At 40.9% G+C, this 23,071-nt stretch overlaps 1 pseudogene; it reads left to right on the forward strand.

Annotated features, from left to right (window-relative positions):
• Positions 1-19,529: 19,529 nt before the first annotated feature.
• On the forward strand, positions 19,530-19,693 carry LOC113897984 (annotated as a pseudogene).
• Positions 19,694-23,071: the final 3,378 nt, after the last annotated feature.

A 23,071-nucleotide genomic window follows, 5' to 3' on the forward strand; every position in this document is an offset into this window, starting at 1 on the left:
TAGATGATAGTCACTGATATGATTAATAATGGGAAGCTTGGATTTCCTGAAAGATGGTCTAAGGCAAAGAATAAAAAACCCAAAATTCTCATTAAAGTTTTCCAAGATTTTTTTCTATGAGACCTTTAGCCATATTAACCTAAGAACACCCAAGTATTTCCTTTTAGATTCTCCTGGCATCACACCTCTATGTACCATCCCTTGTCCTGAAACCATCAGCTGCCCCAGGACTTCCCTCCTTTCTCTCTACTGGCATGGCCACCCCTGCTGTCATTATGCCCATTAAGGAAGCATTCACTTGGATTCCTAAACTGAGAACCCTATATTCCTAATGTTATAACCCTCAAGTCACCAAAGATACTATATAAGCCCTCAAGACAGAGTGTACATTCGTTTATTAGCGCTTGAGATCAGCTTCAACCAGAAGCTTATGAAAAAAATCCCTGAATGCGTCAGATCCCATACTCCTATACACTTTGTCCACCTTGTCATCACAACACAAAACAGGCTTCAAGATTATTCAGGTCAGCCAACAAATACTGCTGGAAGTAATTTTATCACACTCACATTTCTCAATAGTAACTCTACACCAGTTTCTAATAATACCAACCATTCTGGGCCAGGTGACCTTGGAGACCTCAAGGTCTGAGTAACTTTGGCTTCAGTAGTTTCAACCTCTCTGAACTCTAGTAAGTCCAGTCAGGAAGAAATGGCTCTAATTATGATAATTTCTTTGTTTATAGTTTAGAGCTTTGCCTTTATAGCCTGGGTAATTAGGGTCGATTTTGAAATACAGCAGTTGAAACAGAATAAATGGAAGATTAGTTTGCACATTTTACAAACCAGCCTGATCTTAAAATTTGCCAGAGATCCCAGAAGGATGCAGGAAATGATTAGAAATTAGCCAGAATCTTGAGCAAGCAGGAAAAATATTATCCAGGTGGACACAGTACACTGAGGCAAAACATTCTCTCATGCCTAGAAACAAACAAATAGGCATATGAGCAGTAAAATCAGAAATAATAGAACACATAAGCTAGAAGGATCTAGAGATAAGCTAGATGACTGTTCTGCAGAGAAAACTGAAGCCCACAAATGTGAACTGTCCAAAGGAAATCAACCTTGAATACTCATTGAAAGGACTCATGCTGAAGCTGATACTACAACTCTTAGGCCTCCTGATGAAAAGAACTGACTCATTGGAAAAGACCCTGATGCTAGGAAAGATTGAAGGCAGGAGTAGAAGGGGCTAGAGAGGATGAGATGGTTGGATGGCATCATTGACTCAATAGAGATGAGTTTGAGCAAGCTCTGGGAGATAATGAAGGACAGGGAAGCCTGATGTGCTATAGTCCATGGGGTCAAAAAGAATCAGACAGGACTTAGCAACTGAACGACAATACAGTTAGATAATGACAAAGCTCAGAACCAGTATCTCCTGGTTCTCATTCTAGTGCCCTTTCTGGTATCAGAAAGTTGTCTACTGTCAGGGTAACTTAACTCCTTCCCTTGGAGCAACAGACCCTTAGGTAAGAGAAGGCATCGTCCCCTTCAAAAAGAGGCGATTTAACAAAACCTGGGGTTTCTCAGCAGTCCCACAACTCAAAGGAAGGCAGCTGTGTTAGCAGACATGTGAGTTGTATTAGCAGAGGCATTTGTACCTCCATCTACTGGTTCCACCATATCAAATTCAGGACTGCCAAGGATGCAGAGTTTTCTAAGGAGACACCTGGGGACCATCAGATGATGCAGAAAATATTGTTTACTCTCTCCGGGAAACATGATATAGTCACAACAGAATCCCAATTACTTGCATAGGAAGAAGCTTCTGACTTTCCCTCTGCAAAGGCAGATTCCTGCTACAGATTCAATGCCCAGAGCATAGACATTAGAAACCAGAGTGTGTATCACATATTAGGGTATACTTCTGGCCATGAGGCTGGGAGAACACTACCAGAGCTAATGTTTAACCTGAGAGCTGATTCATTCATTTCACAAATATTTCTTGGGTATATCATGTTCTGTTCTACTTATTACAAAAACAATGAAATCTGGACCTTATATCAGTTCAGTTTAGTTCAGTCGCTCAGTCATGTCCGACTCTTTGCGACCCCATGAATTGCAGCACGCCAGGCCTCCCTGTCCATCACCAACTCCTGGAGTTCACTCAGACTCACGTCCATCGAGTCAGTGATGCCATCCAGCCATCTCATCCTCTGTTGTCCCCTTCTCCTCCTGCCCCCAATCCCTCCCAGCATCAGGGTCTTTTCCAGTGAGTCAACTCTTCGCATGAGGTGGCCAAAGTACATATTTACTGAGTTCCGACAGTGCTCTGGATGCTAAAGATACAGTCTGGATGGTTTTTTGTCACTCCCACCTCTATAATCCTACACCTTACTGTTTGCAGCTCTATAAAGGCCCAGTTTGATTTTTGATGTTTATTTGTATATATTGGCTTTCCTAGAATATTACTCCTCCAAGGTACAAAATGGAGATTTCTTCATGATAGCTAAATAAAGAGGCAAATCTGTTAGCAATTGCCAGAGACAAATAAGATTGATGGTGATCTGTTGATCAGTTTAACAAGTACAGGTTGTTGTTGTTCAGTGGCTAAATTATGTCTGACTATTTGTGACTCCATGGATTGCAGTACACCAGGCATCCCTAGCCTTCACTGTCTCCCAGAGTTTGCTCGAACTCATGTCCATTGAGTTGGTGATGCCGTCCAACCATCTCATCCTCTGTCACCCCCTTCTCTTCCTGCCTTCAATCTTTCCCAGCATCAGGGTCTTTTCAAGTGAGTCGGCTCTTCACATCAGGTGGCCAAAGTATTAGAGCTTTAGCATCAGTCCTTCCAGTGAATATTCAGGGTTGATTTCCTTTAGGATTGACTGGTTTGATCTCCTCGCAGTCCAGGAGACTCTCAAGAGTCTTCTCCAGCACCACAGTTTGAAAGCATCAATTTTCTGGTGCTCGGCCTTCATTGGTTGCTTATCTACTGTGTGTTTAGCATCATGCCAGGTGCTTTGGGGTATTGTAAGGGCTGAATGTTTATGTCCTCCCCATGTTGAAGTCTAATCTCCAGTATCATTGAATAAGGAAGTGGGGACTTTGGGGGATTATTAAGTCATGAAGGTGGAGCCCTCATAATGAGATTAGTGCTCTTATAGAAAAGGCCAGAGAACTAGTTAGCTCTTTCTACCACGAGAAGATATAACCTGAAGTCAGCTATCTGCAACTCAGAAGAGAGTCTTCACCAGAACCCAGCAGTCCCAGCACCATAATCTTAGACTTTCAGCCTCTGGAACTGTAAGAAATAAATTTCTGTTGTTGACAAGTCACCTACTTCAGGGTGTGTCGTTTTAGCGGCCTGAGCTGACCAAAGTTGTACACCTAAAAGTTGGATACCCTTTACTTCAAAGGTTTGCAATCTTTTGAGGGGTCTTGGAAGAAGAAGAAAAAAATGAGCATCACCATAATCCCATGCTAGATTAAAGTAATTAAATCAGAAAATGCAATAATCCTACCAGATATTGGTAAAGGGAGAGAACACTGTAGCTGAAAAGACGTCACAAGGAAGGTGAGACTTTAGCTGGTCTTGAGTGGGTAATCAGTGAATCAGAGAGAGGGTTGGAAATTTAGGTGACAGGGTAAAAAGCACAAAGGAAAGTACAGAAACAGGAAGGAAGAGGAACGGAATCTGAAGTGGAGGATAGGGTTTAAGCAGAGATAGAAGTTTGCTTATTTTTACCACTGTTGCTAATTTCTGAGGTGCAACCAAAGTCAGATTGGGACTGCTTTCTATCTCTCTCTGCATTTCTGGTTTTACGAAATTTTCCAATAGCCAGTCTAGACAGACTCTATTCAGGGCCCTCTCAGTCAAAATCGGTATTGGGAGGAATACCTTTACCTTCTGTAATTGCAGAAATTGGGGAAATGTTTTGGCATTCTATAGTGAAAGCAGTGATTCTCAAACTTTAGTTCACATCAGAACTTGGAAGCTTGTTAAAATACAGATTACTGGGCCACTCCTTCAGAGTTTCTGATTCAATATGTCTTGGTTGGGCCTGAGAATACACATTTTTTTTCTTTTCTTCTAATATTTATTTATTTGGCTATGCCAGGTCTTGGCTGTGGCATGCAGGATCTTCAGTCTTCTTTGTAGCATGCAAATCTTTAGTTGCAATATGTGAGACCTATCTTAGTTGCAGCAAGTAAACTCTTAGTTGTGGCATGCAAAATCTAGTTCCCTGACCAGGATCAAACCCAGGTCCCCTGTATGGGGAGCATGGACTTTTAGCCACTGGACCACCAGGAAAGCTCTGAGAATATACATTTCCTACAAGCACTTGGTAATACTGATGTTGCTATTTGGAGACTAGGCTTTGAGAATCACTGAAAGCTGAAGTGGGCACTCCTACCCCTGCTTATAAAACGTGATAGTGATGCCAGCCACAGCCATGAGGAAACTTTGTATCAATGACCTAAGAATAAAAACAAAGTGTATATGTGTTTAAAGGAGCTGAGTTTGTTGTTTGAGATTGTAGGATATAAAAAAACACACATTACAATGTGACTTCTAGGAATACTGAGTCTTTTAAGTCGATAGGGAGCAGAGGCATATCAACTTTAATCAGGTTAAAAGAAAGCAGTGTTACCACCACTGGTTTTCTATTTGGTCTTTGGCATAGCAAAGTGTATTTAGTTAGTGCTTGTCAAAGAAATAGAACCAACAAGATCAGTTCATTTCAGTCACTCAGTCAAGTCCGACTCTTTGCAACCCCATGGACTGCAGCACACCAGGCCTCCCTGTCCATTACTTTGTCCCAGAGTTTGCTCAAACTCATGTCCATTGAGTCGGTGATGCCATCCAACCATCTAACATCTGTTGTCCCCTTCTCCTCCTGCCTTCAATCCTTCCCAGCATCAGGGTCTTTTCCAATGAGTCACTTCTACACATCAGGTGGCCAAAGTATTGGAGTTTAGCTTCAGCATCAATCCTTTCAATGAATATTCAGGACTGATTTCCTTTAGGATTGACTGGTTGGATCTCCTTGCAGTCCAAGGGACTCTCAACAGTCTTCTCCAACACCACAGTTCAAAACCATCAATTCTTTAGTGCTAAGATTTCTTTATAGTCCAATTCTCACATCCATACATGACTACTGGATAAACCATAGCTTTGATTAGATGGACCTTTGTTGGCAAAGTAATGTCTCTGCTTTTTAATATGCTGTCTAGGTTGGTCATAGCTTTTCTTCCAAGAAGTAAGCAACTTTTAATTTCATGGCTGCAATCACCATCTGCAGTGATTTTAGAGCCCAAAAAATAAGATTTACCACTGTTTCCATCATTTCCCCATCTATTTGCCATGAAGTGATGGGACTGGATGGCATGATCTTTGTTTTCTGAATGTTGAGTTTTAAGCCAACTTTTTCGCTCTCCTCTTTCACTTTCATCAAGAGGCTCTTTAGTTCTTTGCTTTCTGCCATAAGGGTGGTGTCATCTGCATATCTGAGGTTATTGATATATATATATATATACACATATACACACATATATATATGTAGCCTATTGGTTCTATTTCTTTTAGTTTTTATTTTTTATTTAGTTCTTTCCATTTTAAGGAATCAACTCATGCCATTGTGAAGGTTTCACAAGTCCAAAATCTGGGGAAGGCCAGAAGGCTGGAGACTCAGAAAAAAGTTGCAGTTTTAGTGCAAAGCTAGTCTGGTGGTGAATCAGGAAGAGACAGTATTGCAGATGAAATCTTTGGGCAACCTGCTGGCAGTATGCCCCCTGAAGGGGAGGTCAGCATGTTGTTCTAGTGGATTGGATGAGACCCACTCCCATTGTGGACAGCAATCTGCTTTACTCAAAGGCCACCACAATTGCAGAAGAAGGTAAACTTCCAAACTCATTCTATGAGGCCACCATCACCTTAATACCAAAACCAGACAAAGGTGGCACAGAAAAAGAAAACTATAGGCCAATATCACTGATGAACATAAATGCAAAAATCCTTAACAAAATTCTGCAAATAGAATCCAACAACATAGTTAAAAGATCATACATCATGACCAAGTGGGCTTTATCCCAGGAATGCAAGGATTATTTAATAGTCACAAATTAATCAATGTAATACACCACATTAACAAATTGAAAGATAAAAACCATATGATTATCTCAATAGATGCAGAAAAAGCCTTTGACAAAATTCAACATCCATTTATGATAAAAGCTCTCCAAAAAGCAGGAATAGAAGGAACATACCTCAACATAATAAAAGCTATATATGACAAACCCGCAGCAAACATTACCCTCAATGGTGAAAAATTGAAAGCATTTCCCCTAAAGTCAGGAACAAGGCAAGGGTGCCCACTCTCACCACTACTATTCAACATAGTTTTGGAAGTTTTGGCCACAGCAATCAGAACAGAAAAAGAAATAAAAAGCATCCAGATTGGAAAAGAAGAAGTAAAACTCTCACTGTTTGCACATGACATGATCCTCTACACAGAAAACCCTAAAGACTCTACCAGAAAATTACTAGAGCTAATCAATGAATGTAGTAAAGTTGCAGGATATAAAATCAAACCACAGAAATCCCTTGCATTCCTATACACTAACAATGAGAAAACAGAAAGAGAAATTAAGGAAACAATTCCATTCACCATTGCAATGAAAAGAATAAAACACTTAGGAATATATCTACCTAAAGAAACAAAAGACCTATATATAGAAAACTATAAAACACTGATGAAAGAAATCAAAGAGGACACAAATAGATGGAGAAATATACCGTGTTCAAGGATCGGAAGAATCAATATAGTGAAAATGAGTATACTACCCAAAGCAATCTATAGATTCAATGCAATCCCTATCAAGCTACCAACAGTATTTTTCAGAGAACTAGAACAAATAATTTCACAATTTTTATGGAAATACAAAACCCCGAATAGCCAAAGCAATCTTGAGAAAGAAGAATGGAACTGGAGAAATCAACCTGCCTGACTTCAGGCTCTACTACAAAGCCACAGTCATCAAAACAGTATGGTACTGGCACAAAGACAGAAATATAGATCAATGGAACAAAACAGAAAGCCCAGAGATAAATCCACGCACCTATGGACACCTTATCTTTGACAAAGGAGGCAAGAATATACAACGGAGAAAAGACAATCTCTTTAACAGATGGTGCTGGGAAAACTGGTCAACCACTTGCAAAAGAATGAAATGACTTTCTAACACCACACACAAAAATAAACTCAAAATGGATTAAAGATCTAAATGTAAGACCAGAAACTATAAGACTCCTAGAGGAAAACATAGGCAAAACCCTCTCTGATATAAATCACAGCAGGATCCTCTATGACCCACCTCCCAGAGTAATGGAAATAAAAGCAAAAATAAACAAATGGGACCTAATTAAACTTAAAAGCTTTTGCACAATGAAGGATACTATAAGCAAGGTGAAAAGACAGCCTTCAGAATGGGAGAAACTAATAGAAAATGAAGCAACTGACAAAGAATTAATCTCAAAAATATATAAGCAACTCCTGAAGCTCAATTCCAGAAAAATAAATGACCCAATCAAGAAATGGGCCAAAGAACTAAACGGACATTTCTCTAAAGAAGATATAAAAATGACTAAGAAACACATGAAAAGATGCTCAACATCACTCATTATCAGAGAAATGCAAATCAAAACCACAATGAGATACCATCTCATGCCAGTCAGAATGGCTACTATCCAAGAATCTACCAATATAAAATGCTGGAGAGGGTGTGGAGAAAAGGGAACCCTCTTAGTGGGAATGCAAACTAGTATAGCCACTATGGAGAACAGTGTGGAGATACTTTAAAAAACTGGAAATAGAACTGCCATATGACTCAGCAATCCCACTGCAGGGCATACACACAGAATTGAAAAAGACCCATGTACCCCAATGTTCATCACAGCACTGTTTATAATAGTCAGGACATGGAAGCAACCTAGATGTCCATCAGCAGAAGAATGGATAAGAAAACTGTGGTACATATACACAGTGGAATATTACTCAGCCATTAAAAAGGATACATTTGAATCAGTTCTAATGAGGTGGATGAAACTGGAGCTTATTATACAGAGTGAAGTAAGCCAGAAAGAAAAAACATCAGTACAGTATCAGTTCAGTTCAGTTCAGTTCAGTCACTCAGTCATGTCCAACTCTTTGCGACCCCATGAATCGCAGCACACCAGGCCTCCCTGTCCATCACCAACTCCTGGAGTTCACTCAGACTCACGTCCATCGAGTCAGTGATGCCATCCAGCCATCTCATCCTCTGTTGTCCCCTTCTCCTGCTCCCAATCCCTCCCAGCATCAGGGTCTTTTCCAATGAGTCAACTCTTCTCATGAGGTGGCCAATACAGTATACTAACACATATATATGGAATTTAGAAAGATGGTAATGATAACCCTATATGTGAGACAGAAAAAGAGACACAGATGTTTAGAACAGTCTTTTGGACTCTGTGGGAGAGGGAGAGGGTGGGATGATCTGAGAGAATAACATTGAAACATGTATATTATCATATGTGAAACAGATTGCCAGTCCAGGTTTGAAGCATGAGACAGGGTGCTCAGGGCTGGTGCACTGGGATGACCAAGAGGGATGGGATGGGGAGGGAGGGGGAGGGGCTTCAGGATGGGGAACACATGTAAACCCATAGCTGATTCATATCAATGTATGGCAAAAACCACTACAATATTGTAAAGTAATTAGCCTCCAACTAAAATAAATTAATTTTTTTAAAAAAGAAAAAAGGCCACCAGTTTACACATACATGTCACTCAACACACCCTCATACAAACACCTAGAATAAAGTTTGGCCAAAGAGTACCATGACCTAGCCGAGTTGACACACAAAATGAACCCTCACAATGCGTTTATTTCATTTCATTTCATGTGTTTATTTCATTTTTATTTTCAGATTTGGTTCAATTCAATTCACCAAATGTTTCACTTAATCAGTAGTTTCAGTAGACTATATTTCAGTAAGAGGAATTATAAAGATTTGCTGGGAGGAATTGGGGGCAGGAGTAAAAGGGGACGACAGAGGATGAGATGGCTGGATGGCATCACCGACTTGATGGACGTGAGTTTGAGTGAACTCCAGGAGATGGTGATGGACAGGGAGGCCTGGCGTGCTGCGATTCATGGGGTCACAAAGAGTCGGACACGACTGAGCGACTGAACTGAACTGAACTGAACTGAATTGTGGAAGCAATATGTTATGGTTTATTCATTTCTCCATTCAAGAAAATTTATTGAGTATTAATTTTGTGAAAGCCTCTTGGTATGGTTTAATTCTGGAGAGAAACAGTTATCAAGACTTTTTTATGGAAGTTTAGTTGATTTACAGAACTATATTGTTTTCAGGTATACAGCATAGTGATTCAGTATTTTTGTGTGGTTCAGATGGTAAAGAATCTGCCTGCAATGCAGAAGAGTCACATTTGATCCCTGGGTCAGGAAGATCCTCTGGAGAAGAAATGGCAACCCACTCCAGTATTCTTACCTGGAGAATTCCATGGACAGAGGAGGCTGGTGGGCTATAGTCCATGGGGTCACGAAGAGTCAGACATGATTGAACAATTAACATTTTCATTTTCACTTTCATATTACATTCTAAGTTATTTCAAGATAATGGCTGGAATTCCCAGTGTTATATAATATATCCTTATTGCTTATGGCTGGAGAAGAGGTCCTGGCTTTGTCTTGGTTGTGTTGATTCTGGCAAAACCATCCATCTAGGCAGGTGGCTGCCTGTGGGAAAACACCAGAACTTCTACCTTCCTAGCTTCCTGAGGGTTTTGGCAAATGATGTTAGGGAGCCATCGGAGAGGCGAATGGGGAGACTGGTGAGATATCAATCTTAGGGACTGATCTTTTACTCCAGCATAGGACTTATCTGGTCCCTGGGAAATAAAGATCTTTGGACTAAAACTAACAGTGCTTGGGACAGGGAGGGTTGCTTGTTTGACTGGTTTCCATTTAAGGGCAAGAGACCATCTTAGTGCCCAGGTTAAAAAAATCATATATGACTAACCTCCCTGGTGGTCCAGTGGGTAAGAATTTGCTTCTAGCGCAGGGAACACGGGTGCAATCCCTGGGAACTAAGATCCCACGTGCTATGGGCATGTGGGACACCCCTCCCCAAAAGCCATGTCCATGTCAATTCCTGAAACCTATAATGTGACTTTGTTGAGAAAAGGGTCCTTGCAGATGCAGTTAAGTTAAAGATCTCAAGATTAGTTCATCTGGGCTTACCTGGGTGGATTTTAAATCCAAGAGCAAATGTCCCTATAAGAAACACACAGAGAACAGTCACACAGAGATATGAAGACCAAGGCAGATATTGGAGTGATGGGGCCACAAGCCCAGGAAAGCTTGCAGTCACCAGAAGCTAGAAGAGACAGAGAAAATTCTCCACTAGATCCCCTGGAAGAAGTTCAGCCCTGCAGGATTTCAGACTTCTGGTTTCCAGAACTTTAAGAGAATATATTTCTGTTGGTTTAGCCAGCATGTGTGTGGTAATTGGTTATGGGAACCTCAGGAAACAAATACAGAGAGTTTTCCTATCAACTGGCTTTGACTTCTCAGGGTCCTGGGAGGGGCAGCACTGGAGCACAGCAGAGGATCTATAGGTGTAACTAGTGGAAGGCAGCTGTGCTCAGTGAGAGCAGCTGGACAGTGAGAACCAAAAGCACTGATGAGGCCCTCTATGCTCCTTCCTTAACAACAGGTGATGCTGCTATCATTGCCTCAGCACCAGAATATTCTTTAACGGGACCTTTGAAGTAATATTAAGAAGTGAATTCAGGACTTCCCTGCTAGTTCAGTGGTTAAGAATCCACCTGCCAGTGCATGAGATGCAGGTTTGAGCCCTAGTCCAGGAAGATCCAACATGCTTCAGGATAACTAAGCCCAGGTGCCATAACTACTGAGCCGGAGACCTATAGTCTGTGCTCCACAAGAAAGAGGAGCCACAGCAATGAGAAGCCAGGTAACTCAACTAGAAAGTAGCCCCTGCTCGCTACAACTAGAGAAAGCCCACATGCAGCTACAAAGGCCCAGTGCAGCCAAAACTAAATTTAATAATTAAATAAAAAGTGAAGTCAAACAATTCCAACTCCTGGATATAGCCCCTTTCTCCTGGGGTTGTATCAAGCCACATGGAGATGAGTTTGCCCTATGTCTGACTGCATAGACTCACATCTCTTTGGGAAAATGGGAGAAAATAGTTGCCAGGAAGAAACAAGAAAATAGAAAGCAGGTATGGAGAGAAAGAAAATCTGGCCTGCCCCATTGAGGGGGTGTCTGCTCCTGACTTGTGCTGTGCTATACTGGTATGGCATGTGATTACCTTATATTTCTATTCATATGCTAAAAGATAAACAAAGGATGCCTCTTTTTCCTCCAAAGGAAGCTGCTTATTGTTCTATGTTAAGAGAACAATGTGATCGAAAGAGATCCAGGAGTGAAGGGTTAGAGGAAGAAAAAGAGGTTTCATTGAGAGACAACAGAGCATCCTCAGCAGAGAAACAGAACACAATGCCAGAAACCAGCTCTCACAGTGGCTAGGAACACAGAGGCAATCTGCTGCTGGAGGTCTCAGTTCTGCAGCTTCAAGGAGTGTAACATTCACTCGCAAACCCAGGAGTCAGGAGACGGAGCGTGGGAAAGTACAAGGCTGTGGTCACCCCACTATGAATTGAAGCAGTGACTAGGGACACAAAGACCCTTGAGAAAGCCCTGCTTTCTTCCCAAGCACAGCCCACTCTCATGAGAGAAGATTCCATAAGAGGAAACTTGCTCAGCCCGTAACAAAGTGCATTAGCTTAGCAGATCCGTTTGTTTAATCAGTATCCATTTCTGAAGAATCCCACTCATCAAAGTGGCTCAGGCTTACTGATCAGCAAAAAAGACTGTCAAAGACCCTGCAAAGACAGCATACAGAAAGTAAAAGCAAAAATTATAGTCTAGAGCTTTGGGAAGTTTGGAATAAACACAAGAATCAAAGATAAATAGCAACTGGGAGGATGAACTGATTTTCTCAAGGCTGCATAGATGGATATAGAAGGGCGCTGCCTCATTTCTCATCAGCATGGCTGGGACAGGAAGGCAGGAAGAGCTGACAGGCCTGCGAGGAGAAAAATGCCAGATGAAGTCTCAAGGTTGGCTTGGATTTAGGCAAATTACTTGCCAAAATATCAGTACAAACCATAAACTAGGGGATGTCCAGCATCAAAATTAAGTATATGGAATTCTGCCATTGAGTTCAGAGGGCAAGTGCAGGCCTAGAAAGAAAAGACAAAGTCAAGATGAGAAAAGCTGCTAGATAATAGCAGGGTCAGTGCTTGGCTCAGCTCCAGGGGGCACCGTTCACACTGCAGTCGATATGAATTGTGTCCTACGTGGTTAGTTTGTGTGTAACCTGCAGTCCTTTGCATCTGTAGATAGTGAAATGGACCAGGGAACAAAACAGGGAGCTGCTGCTGCTAAGAATGGAAGTTCTGCATTATTTTCTGCTCTCTATTTTAAAAGCATAGATATTCTGGGATAGAATCAAGATAAGGTACTAACAGAAAGAAAAAATGGTCCAGAAATGAGGAGTGCCTGCGTGCTCAGTTGCTTCAGACTCTGCAATCCTATGGACTATAGCCCACCAGGCTCCTCTGTTCATGGGATTCTCAGGCAAGAATACTGGTGTGGGTTGTCATGCACTCTTCCAGGGGATCTTCTTAACCCAGGGATCAAACCTGCGTCTCCTGCATCTCCTGCATTGCAGGTAGATTCTTTACCCACTGAGCCAATTGGGAAGCCCCAGAAATGAGGAGACATAAGGTCAAATCACTCTCTGAGTAGCTGGTAATTCATTCAGTATTTTCTGAGTCTGACTCTTCATCTCTCAAAGGGGTTCAATAATACCTGTCGTGTTTCTCGGTCTTGCAAGATCAACTCAAATTTGATCAATGATAAATAAGTAAGTAATGCTTTACCAAGGATGAGGTTACAAATGATGCCCTGGTCATGGTTAAGCAGGATGCCAAGAACTTTTAATGACCTACAAAGTCCCACAGTACATGTCTCCTCCACTTCTCTGATCTCACCTCCTTACACTCTGACATCCTTCTCTCTGCTGTAGCCACTCTGACCCCTTCACCATTCCCTTAGTGCCCACTCCTCACATCTCTCCAGGGATTACAGATTACTCTTCCTTCGGCTTGGAAGGCTCACCTCCTGGATCAGCTTGCCTTTCTCCCTCATCTCCTTTAGGTTTGCCCGAAATGTCAACTTTCCAGTGAAGTTTCCCCCAAAGACACACTATTTGAAGCTGCCCATATCCTAGCACTCCCTAACACCATCCCCTATTTCATATTTTCCCCAAAACACATCACTCTTTAATACACAGTTTAGTTTACTTGCTATTTTGAGTATATTCTTACTTATTCATTTATTTATTTGTCTGTGCTGGGTCTTAGCTGTGGCACACAAGATCTTCATTGAGACGTGTGGGGTCTTAAGTTTCAGCAAGTGGGATCTAGTTCCCTGACCAGGGATAGAACCCTGGCACCCTGCATTGGGAGTGCAAAATCTTAACCACTGGATTACCAGGGAAATCTGGCTATTGTTTGTATATTCTATCTTTTCTCACCTGGAAATCAGGAATTTTATATATTTATATATATATATATATATATAGTATCCTAAGCCAAAAATAAAGTCTAGAAAGTTGGTAGGCACTCAAAAAATACTGGATGTGCCAAACCAGCTTTACAACAAATGCTGAAGAAACTTCTCTAGGCAGGAAACACAAGAGAAGGAAAAGACTTACACAAAATAAACCCAAACAATTAAGAAAATGGTAATAGGATCATTCAGTTCAGTTCAGTCGCTCAGTCTTGTCCAACTCTTTGCAACCCCATGAACAGCAGCATGCCAGGCCTCCCTGTCCATCGCCAACTCCCAGAGTTTACCCAAACTCATGTCTATTGAGTCGGTGATGCCATCCAGCCATCTCATACTCTGTCATCCCCTTCTCCTCCTGCCCTCAATCTTTCCCAGCATCAGGGTCTTTTCAAATGAGTCAGCTCTTCTCATCAAGTGGCCAAAGTATTGGAGTTTCAGCTTCAACATCAGTCCTTCCAATGAATATATCGATAATTACCTTAAATATAAATAGATTAAATGCACCAACAAAAAGACATAGACTGGCTGGGAGGATGAAAACATGCGCATGTATGCACTTTCACTCACATCACTCTGCTTGACCTCCCAAATTGTATGTAATTAATTTATATTGTTAGGTTAATCATGTTTCCATTATGGCTTGCAGTTGTAATTATCTTCTGTTTTTCATCTGGCTATTGATTGTCAAAACTTATAAACATGTTTTAAGTGATTATGTAGCTATTATTCATTTAATACTATTGTATCATGATTGATCAGCAGAGAGTAATAGAAATCTATATCACCCAAACTATCATTTAGTTAACATCCAAATGCATATGAGAATCATCTTGGAATTTTTTGAAAGATACAAATGGCCAGGTATTGCTTTTTTTTTTTTTTTTTTCTTTAAAGCTCCAGATACGTTTCTAATGAGCAGCCACATTTAAAAACAACTGGACTATATGATGACCATTTACTTTTATTTTAGTTTGTTTCATTTTTTCTGTTTCATATTCAGTGCTCCCATTTCAGTTTGTTTTCCAATTTCTCCATCTCTTCCTTTTTTCTGATGTTCTTTCTCAAGCCTTTATCAAGGATAGTATAAAAACTTTTGTATACATGTGTGTGTGTTAGTCGTTCAGGTTGTATCTGACTTTCTGTGACCCCATGGACTGTAGCCCACCTAGCTCTTCTGTCTATAGTATGTATAATATACATATTTTAGAAAACTTGTGAATTTTTGCCTGGCTAAAAAATTTATGACATTTTGATTCCATTTGTTTGACTAAGCATGAATAGAATGCTATTCTAATTTTAAAAACATAGATATGCAACAAGTAACAAAGGTTTACTGAATATCACAGGGAACTATAGTCTAAGACTCTAATAATAGTTTAATAATAGTAATTATTAGACTAATAATTAGTAATTATTATTACTACTAATAATAGTCATAATAATCTATAATGGAAAATAATCTGAAAAATAATATATGTGTGTATCTATAACTGAATCACCTTGCTGTGCACCTGAAACATTGTAAGTCAACTATACTTCAATAAAATATATATATTAAAAGAAAATACTGGATGCATGAAAGGGAAAAAAGTCATTCAAAGACACAAATTCTCACTCATAACAGGATGGCTTTTGCCCTTCAGCTTTTTTCTGCATTATAAAAATTTTTTACTGGAGGATAATTGCTTTACAATGCTGTATTGATTTCTGCCATACAACAATGTGAATCAGCCATAAGTATACATATATCCGCTCCATCTTGAACCTCCCTCCCACCTCCCATCCCGCCCTTAATTGAATTGACTCCACCCAAGCAAATGTTTGTGTCAGCACTTTGTTATCTGTCCACTTGACTTTTGCTCTGATTCCTTTTAATGCTACAAAACATTTCATTAGAATTTTAACTTATCCCCATTGGTTATTGCCCAGGAAAGAAAATTTTAAAAATGTATGCTCAGTTATTCACCACATTTGCTGATGAATGAATTGAGACATATAAGTTTATGGTAGTAAATAAGAATGTGTGGTAAGAGTCTCACAAGGGAGTGAAAACAGGTAGCATCACACTACAGAATGGAATGTTTACCAGACATTTAAGAAACATGTGTTGGTTATTGTAAAAGCAAAAAAAAAAAAAAATGAAGTCCACTGACTTATCGCTCATGCTTTGGGTTTTTCTTATAAAACATGTTGTTTTGGGACTTCCCTGGTGGTCCAATGGCTAAGAATCTGAGCTCCCAAAACAGGGGGCCCAGGAATTAGGTCCCACATGCCGCAACTAAGAGTTAGAATGCCACAACTAACACCCAGTGTAGCCAAATAAATAAATAAATATATATTTTTAACTATTGTCTTAACTCACCAACTAGAGAAATCTGCTATTGCCGTAGAACTACAAAGCACATATAGAGCTCTGCCAGCAAGATATCTATTTCCCCTTGGGGGTTATGTTCTCATTCGGAGTTATTATCTCTTGGCCTAGAACCTGGTGCAAAATTATTCTTAAATGACTTGCTTCTGGCTCAACTTTTTATGTAAGGACACAATTACCTTACTGTAAGGTGGTTAAAGAAATTTTCCGACCTGCTGGGAACAGGAGAGTGTCTAGAAAAGAGGACATGTCTTCACCATCTGAAAATACATACTCGTAGCTTATTTTCTCAAACTGGTGAATACAGCAATGATAGGATGTGAATGTTTCCACTATATGAGTTCAGTTCAGTTCAGTTCAGCCGCTCAGTCATGTCCTACTTTTTGTGACCCCATGAACCACAACACGCCAGGCCTCCCTGTCCATCACCAACTCCCAGAGTTTACCCAAACTCATGTCCATTGAGTCAGTGATGCCATCCAACCATCTCATACTCTGTCGTCCCCTTCTCCTCCTGCCCTCAGTCTTTCCCAGCATCAGGGTCTTTTCAAATGAGTCAGCTCTTCACATCAGGTGGCCAAAGTACTGGAGTTTCAGCTTCAACATCAGTCCTTCCAATGAACACCAGGATTGATCTCCTTTAGGATGGACTGGTTGGATCTCCTTGCAGTCCAAGGGACTCTCAAGAGTCTTCTTCAAGACCACAGATCAAAAGCATCAATTCTTTGGTGTTTAGCTTTCTTTATAGTCCAACTCTTACATCCATACATGACTACTGGAAAAACCATAGCCTTGACTAGACGGACCTTTGTTGACAAAGTAATGTCTCTGCTTTTTAATATGCTGTCTAGGTTGGTCATAACTTTTCTTCCAAGGAGTAAGTGTCTTTTAATTTCATGGCTGCAATCACCATCTGCAGTGATTTTGGAGCCCCAAAAAATAAAGTTTCCACAGTTTCTCCATCTATTTTCCATGAAGTGATGGGACCCGATGCCATGATCTTCGTTTTCTGAATGTTGAGCTTTAAGCCAACTTTGTCACTCTCCTCTTTCACTTTCATCAAGAGGCTCTTTAGTTCCTCTTCACTTTCTGCCATAAGGGTGGTGTCATCTGCATATCTGAGGTTACTGATATTTCTCCCGGCGATCTTGATTCCAGCTTGTGCTTCTTCCAGTCCAGCGTTTCTCATGATGTACTCTGTGCATAAGTTAAATAAGCAGGATGACAATATACAGCCTTGACGTACTCCTTTTCCTATTTGGAACCAGTCTGTTGTTCCATGTCCAGTTCTAACTGTTGCTTCCTGACCTGCATACAGGTTTCTCAAGAGGCAGGTCAGGTGGTCTAGTATTCCCATCTCTTTCAGAATTTTCCACAGTTTATTGTGATCCACACAGTCAAAGGCTTTGGCATAGTCAATAAAGCAGAAATATATATTTTTCTGGAACCTTCTTGATTTTTCGATGATCCAGTGGATGTTGGCAATTTGATCTCTGGTACCTCTGCCTTTTCTAAAAACCAGCTTGAACATCTGGAAGTTCATGGTTCACTTATTGCTGAAGCCTGGCTTGGAGAATTTTGAGCATTACTTTACTAGCATGTGAGATGAGTGCAATTGTGCGGTAGTTTGAGCAATCTCTGGCATTGCCTTTCTTTGGGATTGGAATGAAAACTGACCTTTTCCAGTCCCGTGGCCACTGCTGAGTTTTCCAAACTTGCTGGCATACTGAGTGCAGCACTTTCATAGCATCATCTTTTAGAACTTGAAATAGCTCAACTGGAATTCCATCACCTCCACTAGCTTTGTTCATAGTGATGCCTTCTAAGGCCCACTTGACTTCACATTCCGATGTCTGGCTCCAGGTGAGTGATCACACCATTGTGATTATTTGGGTCGTGAAGATCTTTTTTGTACAGTTCTTCTGTGTATTCTTGCCACCTCTTCTTAATATCTTCTGCTTCTGTTAGGTCTCTACCATTTCTGTCCTTTATTGAGCCCATCTTTGCATGAAATGTTCCCTTGGTATCTCTAATTTTCTTGAAGAGATCTCTAGGCTTTCCCATTCTGTTGTTTTCCTCTATTTCTTTGCATTGAACACTGAGGAAGGCTTTCTTATCCCTCCTTGCTATTCTTTGGAACTCTGCATGTCACAGTATGATTATACCCATAATACATGTTCCCACCCAGGAGGGAGACTCTAGGGACCTTGATTCGAGACAGATTCAGCACAAGCATCCATCTGTATCATCACTCCAGAGAATAAGCATGACTGTACATCCCAGGAGGTGCTAGTGGTAAAGAGCCCTGCCAAAGCAGGAGACATAAGAGACGCAGGTTCGATCCCTGGGTCAGGAAGATGCCCTGGAGGAGGAAATGGCAACCCATTCCAATATTCTTGCCTGGAGAATCCCATGGATGAGGAATCTGGCAAGCTATCATGCATAGGGTCACAAAGAGTCAGACACAACTGAAGTGACTTAACAACATTGCACATTCCACAGGACAATGGGAACATGTAGAATGTAGCCACTCAGACCAACAGCCAAAGTCAAGTGCCCCAAGGCAGCATAGCATGGTACAAAGAAGTCAGTCTTGCAAGAGGAAACTCAGGTTATGTTCCAGCTTTTTGTTAATGCACGTGAGATCTGGCGATTTGTGGATAGCCGAGGCTCAATTTTCTCAGGTGCTATTTTTTTTCCTGGCTGTGCTGGATCTTTGTTGCTACTGTGGGGACTTTCTCTAGTTGTGGCAAGCAAGTTCCTCATTGGGATGGCTTTTCTTGTTGTGGAACACAGGTTCTAGGCATGTGGGCTCAGTAGTTGTGGCCCACGGGCTTAGTTCTTCTGTGGCATGTGAGATCTTCCTTGACCAGGGATCAAACATGCATCCCCCACATTAACAGGAGGATTCTTATCCCCTGTGCCACCAGGAAATTTCTCACCTATTATTAAATGTCGATAACAAAACTGACTTTGTTGTTTCCCTTAAAAATTGAAGGAGCAATGGTACGATGTAGACAGAACAAGGAAACAAGTACTTTGTAAAGTATACAGGCTCTACAAATGTTCATCATATAATTAATTTCCTTAGAACTTCAGCACATGGAAAAACCTCAAATTCCTGAGTCTTCCTTAAAAGATATGAACTTCATTTTATTTTTATTCTTGGTTCTTTGATGTTATTTTTTTAGTTATCACTATTAAGCAATACATTCAAGTACCTCAACAAGCATTTTAAAAAAAGAAAACACACAAAAAGGTATGACAGTGAAAGATCTTCCTTCCCCAGCCCCAAATTCCAACCACATCCTGTTACTAGGTTTGTTGTGTGTGTGTGTGTGTGTGTGTGTGTGTGTGTGTGTGAGCTCTCAGAGCTCATGGGTACATACACAGGCAAAGACATTTATACATTTCAAAACAAAGCTTTGCACAGTGGCAGTATCACAGTCAATGAGTTTTATCCGAGCTGTGATTACTGCTAATTGAAAATTTTTCTCAAAATACATTCTCTGCCCTCCCCCTTTTTAACCATAAGTGATAATACACTACATCTATGGTTCTGTATTTTGCTTTTTTCCTTAGAGAAACTTCCGTATCAGTACATTGAAAGCCTTCTCATTTCTTTGAAAGTGCCATTATCTCTACTGTGTGTTCGCCAACAGAGGGTGTTATCAAATCTTGAAGGTTTTGCCAACTTGAGAGGTGAAAATGCTGTCTCAGTACAATCTCAAGTTGTGTATGTGTGTTTAACAATTTAGTTCCTAAATGGACTAATAGGAGCTATTTATTATTTCTTTTTAAAAAAAATTGTCTCATTTTAAGTCATTATCTTTTTTCTTATTAATTTTAGAGGTTTCTTTATGTGTTAGGGAGATTAACCTTCTGTCTGTGATATGATTTGAGAAGTATTTTTTCTCAATTTGTCATTTGTCTTTTGAAATTGTCTATGGCATAAGTGAGGCTTCCCTGGTAGATCAACTGGTAAAGAATCCGCCTGCAATGCAGGAAACCCCTGGGTTGAGAAGTTCACCTGAAGAAGGGTTAAGCTACCCACTCCAGTATTCTTGAGCTTCCCTGGTGGCTCAGATGGTAAAGAATCCACCTACAATGCCAGAGACCTGGGTTCAATCCCTAGGCCGGGGAGATCCCTTGGAGGAGGGAATGGCAACCCACTCCAGTATTCTTGCCTGGAGAATCCCTTGGACAGAGGAGCCTGACAGGCTACGTCCATGGAGCAGCAAAGAGACATGACTGAGTGACTCAGCACAGTAGATGGCATATGCTTGTATATACTTTATCATACACAGTTTTCTAAACTTTTACAAAGTCCAACTTATCAACCTTTGGTGTCTTATTGATTTGACTTATGCTTAAAAAGACTTTTCACTCCAAAGACCCAAAAATAATTTTCCAATGCTTTCCTCTAGTCCTTTAGTGAATTTGTTTCTTACAGTTTAATATTGGGTTTATGCAGAACTTATGTGAGTGTGTGTTTAAGGCATAGACCCAATATTTTTGTCCCAACTAACTACTTAATTGTCATTTGTAAAGTAGTACTTTTCCCCTACTGTTTCTGAGATGCCAGCTTCATCATATACAGAGTTCTCATGTGCCTTAAGTCTGTATCAGGTGTTTGAGGACCAGAACTTTCAGTAAGTGATTCCATCAAAGGGAAATATCATTGGTTGGGGGGAACAAAAGGAGCATGATACTTTGTTGGGATCACTGTCACCAATTTGATCCTGTTCCCTTGTTCCTGATAATTTAATTTCTGTTGTAATACCCTGGAGGAACTGCGCTACAGGAGGTGGTGGTCTCTGGGCGGGTACCACTTCTCGCTTTTTAGAGAGTAATTCATTATGAAATCATATAAACATAACTTTGAAAGCTAACAATGACTGGCCTGAGACTCTTTATGCCTATTTATAGAAGGTATAAAAAGAGGCCTGACCCTGAAACCCTTTTCAGCCTCAGTTTCAAAGCTCCTAGTATCCCTGGGAACAGAAGCAAGAATCTTTAGTAACCCTTTTCTCTCTAGTCAGCCCTTCAAAGTTCAAATCACTGCAATCAGAGTATCTAAATGTATTGACATTTTTCTATTGGTCTAAACCATGCTAAGTGCTTCATTTACATCATTTTGTTTGATCCTCATAGCTGCTCTATGAAGGAGCTATTCATACTGGAGTTCTTTAAATATAGGCAACAGAAGCCAAATCTACCCAAGTCAAGCACAAGGAGAAATTATAAGAAAGGTATAAGGATGATCACAGAATCCAAGGAATAGCTGAAGAAACTAAATAGCTAAAGAAACTAAACTAAATAGCTAAAGCTAAAGGTTTGGAAGGGCAGGAAAGAGAATGTAGGATCTAGGTAGAAAAATGAATTAATATACTGTCTTGTTGGAATTTCCCTAAGAGATGAACTAACCTAACTAATGCTATTGGAGTCAACAACGCAAATGACTAAAAGTTTCATTGCTTTTCTCAGTGTTATACCTGAACTACGGAGAAGGCAATGGCACCCCACTCCAGTACTCTTGCCTGGAAAATCCCATGGACCGAGGAGCCTGGTAGGCTGCAGTCCATGGAGTCGCTAAGAGTCGGACACGACTGAACGACTTCACTTTCACTTTTCACTTTCATGCATTGGAGAAGGAAATGGCAACCCACTCCAGTGTTCTTGCCTGGAGAATCCCAGGGATGGGGAAGCCTGGTGGGCTGCCGTCTATGGGGTCGCACAGAGTCAGACACGACTGAAGTGACTTAGCAGCAGCATACCTGAACTATTCTACCTTTTCCAAAATTTGGTGAGAAGAAAAAGAAATCCCCCAAACAAAACCTACACGGGGTGAAAATGGAGTCTTTTTATTTTAGTTCTCCTATACCTGTGCTTCTCAAACTTGACATACACCTACTTTACCTTGGGATCTGATTAAAATGAAGATTCTGACTCTGAGGTCTTGGGTCAGGGAGTCTGATAGCATGCTTTTCCAATACCTCCTGAAGGAGGTAAAGCCTACTGGTCCACAGAGCACACTTTAAGCAGCTTGAACCTAGAGAGACCCAGTGGTAAGGGTGCTAGTAAAACATGAGCAAAAATGATCATAAAACTTGGGATACACTTACTGCTGCTACTGCTGTTAAGTCGCTTCAGTCGTGTCCGACTCTGTGCGACCCCATAGATGGCAGTCCACCAGGCTCCGCCATCCCTGGGATTCTCCAGGCAAGAACACTGGAGTGGGTTGCCATTTCCTTCTCCAATGCATGAAAATGAAAAGTGAAAGTGAAGTCGCTCAGTTGTGTCTGACTCCTAGCGACCCCATGGACTGCAGCCCACCAGGCTCCTCACTTATCTCAGGGTTAATGGATTTGTTTTGGGGTCATCTATGGCTGGTTTTCCAATTTGATTGCCTAACAATTGCTTGCATCAATTGTGGATTGAGAAATGGGAGAGTCTGTCTCTTTTGCTCATTTGTCTCAGACTGTTCAGAGCAGAAGTGTAGGGAGACGAGCCTTAACACACGGATAACTTAGATAAAGCCACACATGTGGACAGAACAATGGACGGCTGCCCATGGGTTGTTTGTTACTTCAGTGTCCTGTGTTAAAGCCCACATTTTTGGCAATTAAACTGAATTCCTTAACTGAATTGGGAAACCTTTGACCTAATGACATTTTTCTTTCTGATTTTAACCTGAAGATACAGCAGCTATTATAATCAGTTCTGTCCATGTGAGTTGATGAGACAAGTCTTTAATGAGCACCTAACATTTATCCAAACTGTAAAGGAGAAATGGGGCTTCCCAGGTGGCTCAGTGGTAAAGAATCCACCTGTAATGCAGAAGACTTGGGAGATGCAGGTTCGATCCCTGGGTCAGGAAGATCCCCAGAAGAAGGAAATGGTAAGCCACTCCAGTATTCTTCCCTGGAAAACTTCATGGACAGAGGAGTCTGGAGGGCTGGA

The sequence above is a fragment of the Bos indicus x Bos taurus genome, chromosome 8 (genome assembly GCF_003369695.1).
Source record: "Bos indicus x Bos taurus breed Angus x Brahman F1 hybrid chromosome 8, Bos_hybrid_MaternalHap_v2.0, whole genome shotgun sequence".
In the NCBI taxonomy this organism is placed as follows: Eukaryota; Metazoa; Chordata; class Mammalia; order Artiodactyla; family Bovidae; genus Bos; species Bos indicus x Bos taurus.